This window comes from Papaver somniferum, chromosome 8 (genome assembly GCF_003573695.1).
Source record: "Papaver somniferum cultivar HN1 chromosome 8, ASM357369v1, whole genome shotgun sequence".
In the NCBI taxonomy this organism is placed as follows: domain Eukaryota; kingdom Viridiplantae; phylum Streptophyta; class Magnoliopsida; order Ranunculales; family Papaveraceae; genus Papaver; species Papaver somniferum.
The window spans coordinates 18042990-18051995 of record NC_039365.1 but is presented as its reverse complement, the minus strand read 5'-3'; the positions used below and the strand labels follow the sequence as shown (position 1 = coordinate 18051995).

Below are 9006 nucleotides of genomic sequence, written 5' to 3'. Positions count from 1 at the left end.
CAAAAGAGGTGGGAATACATTTGACTCTTTTGTAACCATTGTTGTTTCTTTTACAAATGTTTATATTTAACAAACCGTGCATTGTCTGTCTATGCATTCCATGCTTTATTTAAATTGCATTATGATAATTCTGTTGGTTCTTTGAATCTTTCCATGGTTTGGAAAGGACTTGTAATGTTTGTTTGTCATATGAATTGTTATGGGAAATACGAATTTCCACTTGTGGTATATAGGATACGCTCCTTCACATTTATATCTACATGAATTCAGCTTTTATGCTTATATCGGTCGACAGTTTGCGAGTTCGGAATTGTCGACAGCCATATTTACGATTAGGTGTGGATTTGCGAGTTCGGAATTGCACAAACATAGTATATATTGTTTGAAGAAGGAGTTTGTCCATATATATGTTTGTTAACTTCTGTGAGGATATGCTCTTTCACATTTATATGTACATGAATTCAGCTTTTATGCTTATATCGGTCGACAGTTTGCGAGTTCGGAATTGTCGACATCCATATTTACGATTAGGTGTGGATTTGCGAGTTCGGAATTGCACAACCATAGTATACATTGTTTGAAGAAAGAGCTTGTCCATATTCGTGTTTGTGTATCTCAGTGACTTGGTCATTATTTAATGTCTGGGAAAACATTATTGTTTTTCTTAATCTTGCTTATGATTACTTAGAAGTTAAATGTTAATTATTCCTACTTACAATTTTCAGAGACAGATCAGAGTTGCGCAGCGAAATCCACAAGTGTTGACTCCGTTAATTAGTTAACTTCTGCTATGTTATTATGTTGTTTATTGTATCTGTAAACCAAATGACTATTGTATATGTATCATTTGAGAGAAGTTCATGTATATATATTCTGAGTGAGGTTAGTTTTGGGATAAGTTTTGTAGCAGATTTCTTAATTGAATGTTTAAGTATTTGAATTAGATTCGTAGTGCCTCTTTATTTAGCTAATCTCTTGGATTAGTCAGCTGCTAGCTTAGGGGGCGCTACACTTGGGAGCTTCATATCTTCGAAATCTGGCACATTTGGTCGCCGCTCTCCAAATCTAGGTCCTTGATTATTCCTTTGTTGATATCATGTATTGTAATTTCGTGGCTCGTAATTCCTTCATCTTGACTCCTCATATCTTTTTTGATCAATCCATTTTTGATCTCCACTTGATACAGCTACAAGCTTCGCTAAGATTGGAGTTGAAGGCTCTCATTTCTCATGTTTCGAATCATTCTCCACGACATGCACTGTCCTTGGTAATGGCCTTGAATTTCCTTCTTTTGCTGGAATCGGTGCCACTTCGCTAACTTGCCTCTGCTTTTCTTCCAAGGCTATGTACTCCTCTTGGTATTCTCTCAATTCATTCATCGTCAACGTGTTTCGAATAATGAATATTTGAGTGTACAGCAGGTCAGTTGGGATTAAAGCATTCATGAAAGCTAAGATGAAATTTTTCTCGTCAACTCTCCCTACAAGCTCGCTGCATACCGTTCTCCACCTCTTCACCAATCCTCGCAGGCTTTCTGTGGGTCTCTTTCTCAAATTGAATAGAGTCTCAATTCCTGGTCTCAACATGTTGTTAGTTACATAAGTAGTCAGGAATATCCTCGGTTAGTCTTTAAACAACGAAATCGATCTTTCTGGTAGCCCATCAAACCAGGCCAACGCTTCCCCGGCCAAGCTCGCGGGGAACCATCGACAAAGTACCGCATCATTTCCTTATTGCATCAACGAAAGGGTGTATTGTTTCAAGTGCTACACAACACTTTCAGATCCGCTGAATATGCTTGGTAGCGTTGGTAGCACGCATTTCTCTGGGATATCCGCGTACATTATCTCATAGGTAAATGGAGATTTATAGGCCTCTTTTATTGCCTCCGCTAGCTGCACTCTGCTGCCTCTTCGCGAATTATTTATCAGTGTTCTCATATCTCGCAACTCATCCAAGACTTCCTGGTTCAGGTTCCCTCTGTTTCTCTCCCAACGGTCTCCTCTCATCACACTGAGCCCTCCTTCACCATGTCTCCTTTCCTCCTCATTCTTCCGATTGAATTCGCGCTGTCTTTCATCTTCTCTTCTCCTCTCATTTTCCTCGTGCCTCCGTCCTTCTTCGTACCTCCGCCTTTGATCTTCCCAGCTTGATATTTCCAATGCTCTTCTCAACTCTCTTTCTTCACTACTCTGTCTTCGTTGCCTTCTTCTTCGCTCTCCTCCGCCGTCCTCGCGGGTGTATCTTCCTCGTCGTAACTCCTTTTCTCCTGATGATATCATGTCCACCTCTGAATTCGTGGCTTCGGTTGCCACTCCCTCGTTCAGATGGCGATTCTGCAACAACAACCTGGCGTTTTGTCTCGTCAATCGGGCATGCTGCTCCGCTAGATCCCTATCTCATTCCCTTTCAAGACGAAACGTTTCCCTCAACTGATCCAACGTCATGTCTTCTTCACCGATATTCTCCTCCAATCCCCCACGAGTCGTCTCTTCTTCTGTGATGGTGTCCGTGTCAGAAGTGTGTACAGAACCCTCTCGAAAATGATCTTCGTTGGCCTCCTCAGTCTGCCGCTGGTTCACGCGTTTCCTTTCTCCTGCAGCTGATGTTCATCCTTTTTCCGTTCTTCCTCCTCTTTTGGCCTCCAGTCGCTTGCTTCTCCTCGTTGCTACCATGTGTGCCGCCCGATCTGGTGTTCTAGTCATCGACTTATCCTAATTTCAATATTGGTTTTTTACTAAAACTTAATCTTAAAAGGGATGTTTTTCTAAAATCTCTTACTCCTACAAATTTAGCTAAGGTGTCTCACTAAGATCTATTACTCCTAAAACTTTAGCTTCTCTCCGCTCCTTAGATGAGGATGAATCCCCAATCTAAGTTCCCTGTTTCTAGCGCCAAAATGTAACTACTGGAAATCCAGTAGCACACCCAAAGTGATAGTAAACAAGATCTAAGACATATTAAGTAATGTAAGCACCGAAAATTCTTATTGATGAATCATTCAAAGTAACAAAGATACAAGTTCTTGAATACAAGGAAACCCTAATCTCTCTCCCTAGGTTAAGCTCTCCCACTCTCCAAAATCCGATCCCTCATACATTGCCCAAGGACCTCTATTTATAGGCCATCTAACCCTAATGGAACACAACTCATTTTATCTCGTCGCGTTCTCGCAGTAACGCTTTATACTTCGCCCAGACCGTTTTCCATAAAGTTTTCCCCCTTCTTTCGCTTACTTCACATGGGATTGTCGGGACACTTGTCTCTTTCTTGCTCAATAATTTATCTATCTCGTGGATTGTCTTTTCATCCAAGTAATCTTACTTCGTCCTTGATATCTTGTTGGATACTTCAACTTGGTGCGAGTCTCCTCGCTTCCGCACGCACTCTCTTTATACTTCGCAGAAGCAATCGACAACATAATTCTGACATTTGAATTGACAAGGTTACGATACCATTATTTCCTTGTAACAAAAGTAGTGATAAACACTCAGATGATTTAATGGGATTCATGTAGATTTTTTGTTGGCACGCATTTCCTGATATTACAAGAATGAGTGAAAATGATGAAAACACTCGGATGATTTAATGGGATTCGATGACATGATTTATGGGTATAATGTTGGTAAACAACTGCAAATGTGTCCAAGAAGTTGCTTTTATTTTTAGTCCTACTATGGTATATTGGAAATGAGATGAAGTTCTTTAAATAATGTTTTAGTTATGGACATTTCGCATTTTGATTAAACGTTTTGGTGAATGCTGATGAATGCTAACAAATCTACTAAGCTTTTTTCTTTGTTTCGTAATACAATTTCGTTTGTGAATCTAATAGTCATACACTTTGTAGTAGGTTGTAGTGAGTTTACTTGTTGGCCTAATTTTCTTTAGCATGAGTTATTTTATCTTTTACTTGCTAATGATTTTTTTCCATAAATCACTAGAAACTTTATTGGTCATGTGTCTTCCTCTTCTTTAAGTTGGAGATATATATTTGGTGAATCTAAGAGATGATAGTGATTTTTGTACATGGAAGTTTGTGAACCCAAGTGTACATCTTGTCTAATAGGTTGCGATAACATTATTTCGCCCTAACAAAAGTAGTTTTCCCTCCGACAATTTTCTATAACATCACATTACATATCTGCAGCTATGCTAAGGACAGAAGTTACAAGCAGTTAAGGAGCAAAGCGTACGAGGTTGAAATAGAGACATGCAAGCATGAAACACGTACTCCTACTAGTAACAGTCGAATCATACCCTGTGGCCTTATTGCCTGGAGCTTGTTCAATGATACCTATGCATTTTATGTGAATAACTCACTGATAAATGTGAATAAGACAAACATTGCTTGGGAAAGTGACAAGCACAAGTTCGGCAAGGACGTCTTTCCAAAAAATTCCCAAGCTGGGGGCTTGATTTGAGGCGCCAAATTAAATGCCACTAAACCGGTAAGTCACGTTATTTGGTAGTTAGATTAGAAATCGGGCCATTATTCTTTTGATGTTCTTGTTGAAACCCTAATGAATGTTGATGAAATTGCTTAAGTTCTTTGTTCATGGTGATGATTTCCCCAAATTCTATCGTAGATTTGCAAAAAAAAAAAAAAAAATTCTATTGTTCGAGTTCACTAAAAAAGAATTTGGTTTAGGCAGAATGGATTTTGACTTTAGTTTTTTCTAATATTCTGTCATGAAGTTTGCCGTCGGAATGTATTTTCTCTCATGATTTTTAGAAAAACAGTAGAACTGTTATAAATTGGGTTTGGTTGAATTCAGTACTATTTGCTACTATTGCTCGACTACTATTGCTTAATTGCAATTACAACTTGTGCTTATACTTGTTATATTAATTGAATTTCGGTCATAAATTTTTGGAGGGAGACGAAGATGATTTTTAGTTTTCTTTTCAATTTCGTTGTTTGTTATATTGCGATGCAATTATTGTTTGCCATATGTACCATCCTTTTTGAGGTTCCCGAATAAAAATGTTTACATTTGTTGGTGTCTTAATTAATTTATTCGATCATTATCTAATGTGGTTAACCGCTGAGCTGACATATTGGGTAGGTTTTGCTTCAAAAAAATCTCAGGAAGATTAGTTACTGAATTTGTGTGGATATGGAGTAAAAAGAAGATGAATAATAAAGGTCAAGGTATAGGCGGGTTAAAGCTTCTCCATTTATCCACATAGATTAGATCATCTGCTCTCTTAGGATGAAGTTTGTTGTGCTTTGCATTTTGTAGATCTCTCTTTTTGGTATTCTATCATGAAGTTTGCTGTCGGAATGTCTTTTCTCTCATATGATTTTTGGAGAAATAGTAGAACTGTTATAAACTGGGTTTGGTTGAATTCTATTGCTCGACCACCCACGTCATATAGCTATGAAATTTCACGGCCAATTTATTGAGCTGAATCTTTAAGACAATATCTGTAAGTCGAGTTGGACTACCGAGCTGAATCTTTAAGACAATATTTATTCTAGAATGAAATATGTCATCTAGTTGTGTTTTCAATATTTATTCTTAGTTTGAAGTTGTAGTTTTATTCAATTCTAGGATGAAATTACGCAATAAAAAAAATCTTTTTAACTTGAGCACATCTCGTTCTCAACTGCCTTGTCTTTGAACCATAAAGTGATATGATGAACCTGTAAACGGAAATTGCGAGCAAGTCCTCAAGGCATAAAGACGGAACAAACGTAATACATATGAAAATAAGGTAATTCGAAAGCAGATCAATGTTGCTTAACGCTTTCCACCACCACCACCAAGCTTTGCTTCCTTTGGTTGGGCACCCTTGGCCAGTGGCCACCTTACCCTGAGTCTTCTGTGTCTTGGACATTACTTCTGCTTTTTTAGCTTTCTTCTTATCATTGGACTTCTTAACTCTCTCCTTGGACTTCACTGAAAAAGCCGTACAATACAAAATCAGTATAACAGAACTTCATCAACATACATCAAGTTTTAATGTCAGAGACTATGCTGTTTAATTAAGAAAAGTGAAAGCAACAAAATCATAACGCACAGCGGCTTCAAAAGCTGCATCTCTGACTTCGAGTTTCTCGGCCCTTCTACTTTGGATCACTTCCTTCTTTACTGCCTCTGCAGCGATGTCCTGCAAGCAATAAAAAAGGGATGTCAGTCACAAAAACACACTCCCTACTTCACATAAAAACAAATTAGTAACTTGGAATGGATTTCCAATTTACTTGAATCCTCCTATAAGTTCCATGGTGCAAAATTTATTAAACAAAAGGAGAAGCCCACGCAATTACCTTCTTGTGTTGCTTCCTGTGCATGGCTGTCCATGTAAGCTTAGAGGGCTTCAACTTGTTGTGAAGATACCTATTACATTTCGGGTTAACAAAAAGGAACACCTGCCACGCAATAAAACCACACCAAATTCATTAGCAAAAAAAGCAAACATATCGGTTTATTTGAAAAATCGATTCTATCACCCGTTTCCTTGCAGTTAATTAATGCCCAATCGACCACCACAATCAAGGACCAATCCGTATTTATATACTGTATAAGCCCTATATAAATGTGTAAAGAAAGACAATCTTTATTGGTTATATTTCAAGGTCTGTCGTCTATTTTTTTCGTTCTTTTTTTGTATTAAATTCGATGAATATAAATGAAAATCAATGAATATCTTATTATACAACTTTTTTATAGGAAAATCTTAGGCCTAGAAAGGCACTAAGAGTAGTACACAGAAGTTGTGTTGGCTATGACTGTGGATGCATCACTCAGCTTGCCAACGTTGTTCTTACATAAAAGAGCTAAATTAAAAGTCTCCATATTCTGACTACGATTAACAATACTAAGATTCAGTAAAACAAAAGATATGGGATTTATGTCCATATTTTTACCATTGTCTTCTTGGTTATTTCTTCTTTCATAGTAATTTAGGTGAAATCTTCCTTGAACAACTTCATTGTAGAGGAACTGGAAACGATCTAGAATGTCCATTCATTCAGCAGATATTGCAATGTTTTTGTGCTACATCTCTTTGGCCCACTGGAAATCTAGGTCTGCTCCTCTTTTGACTCCCCCTTCTCCATAGTGTCCTTAATGTCCTCTAGAGCCAATGGTGTTTCCAGCAAAATCTGTCATAGTTAGAGCAGTGTAAAAAACAGAGTTCTCAGTATCTTGTAGTGTGCAGATACTGATATGTTTTCCAAATCCTGCTTCTGCATTCCAATTGTAACAGGTATTAACCCGTTGCAGAGCATTAGCCTCTTCCTTTGGTAAGAGGGGAAAATTGTTCATAATATGATCTGGCATCGCATGTATTCTATTGTGAGTGCACAAATGCTGCTTAATTCTGAGAGCAATAACTCCCACATTAGGCTAAATTTGTTTAAATATAAACTCACATCTGGCTTTCCAAATATACCAACATGTGGTTGCATATATGCTGCATTCAGTGTTTCCAAGTTGGAACCAGGAATTCAGCCAGTCAATAAAGATAATATTGTTATCAAATATAGTATGAGAGTTGCCAAGGATTTCCTGCCACACCATAGTAGCAGTAGTGCAATTTAGAAACATGTGAGACATGGATTCTTCTTCCCCACTATTGCAAACATTGCATATAGGGTTGATGTAATGAAGTATGCTAGCTGTTTTGGCATTTGTGGGAAGAATTCCATGAGCACATTTCCAGATAAAAATTATGATAACTGGAGCCACATCCATGTTCCAAATGTCTTCTCAGTTTCCAGTTGGAGGGTCATTTCTGTATAGATGATCAGTTTTTGCCTTGTACAACTCCTTAACAGAGAACACTCCTGTGTCATTGAAGTTCCGGATTATTCTGTCCTCTTCATTTGGGTAAGTCTTCAGAGTAACAATCACAGCCGCTTCCTCCATGCTAAAGAGGTTAGAGACTTGATCTGCATCCCAGTTTCCATCTGGTAGAAGCAAGGATTCTAGCTTGTTTATGTAGTGAGGGCAGTGTTGTGGTTTTTGAATTCTTGGATTGGAATTTGGGATCCATAAATCTTCCCAAATTTGGATCCTTCTGCCATTACCAATTCTCCAGGAGCAGTGTTTTTGTATGTTGCTTATGCATTATAGAATTCCTTTCCATATCCAAGAGTCTCCATCATTGGAAGTTGTATCCATGCTAAGAACATTTCTGCCTTGAAGATATCTGGCATCCATAAGCTTGTACCATAGAGAATCCTTATCCTACTCCAGTCTCCAACCAATTTTTGTTATCTTAGAGTTGTTGAATAGTTCCATATTCATGAACCCTATGCCTCCTAATTCTTTCGGATTACAAACTGTTGTCCATGCCTTAGGATAATAACCAGAAGGATTGTCTATATTTTTTTCCCAGAAGAAATCTCTTTGTAGATTGTTGATGTCTTTGCAAGTTTTCTTAGGCACCTTAAAGCAGTTCATTTGGTAAATACAGGCTGATGAAGTTACAGACTTGATGATTACCTCTCTGCCAGCAGGATTAAGAGGGGTATGTTTCCATCTAGTGAGTCTTAGCTTCAATTTTTCAACTCCAGGTTTGAAAAAGTTTATTTTGCTTCTGTGTGTGAATAGTGGGGATCCTAAGTATTTATCATCCAGCTGAAGGACTTGAGTTCCCATGGAGTTTCTAATTTGAGGGATGAGATCTGGATTTGTGTTTTTGCTGAAGAAAACTCCAGATTTATGAAAGTTGATTAGTTGCCCAGAAGAACTGCCAAATATCTGTAGGAGCTGCATGATATTTTGAGCTTCAGTTATATTAGATTTGCAGAAGATCATGCAGTGATCAGCAAATAGAAGGTGACTGATAGGAGGGGCTGCTTTGCAGATCTTTATCCCATTGATTATGCGCATCTCCTCAGCATGCAGAAGAGTCCTTGAGAGAGATTCCATGCAGAATAAAAACAAGTAAGGTGACAGGGGATCACCTTGCCTTAGGCCTCTGGAAGGTTTGAAAAATTTATCATGAGAACCATTGATGAGAACAGCTGATGTGGAGGTTGATATGCAT

At 38.1% G+C, this 9006-nt stretch overlaps 1 pseudogene; it reads right to left on the bottom strand.

Annotated features, from left to right (window-relative positions):
* Window positions 1–5747: 5747 nt before the first annotated feature.
* Window positions 5748–7706, bottom strand: LOC113305196 (annotated as a pseudogene).
* Window positions 7707–9006: the final 1300 nt, after the last annotated feature.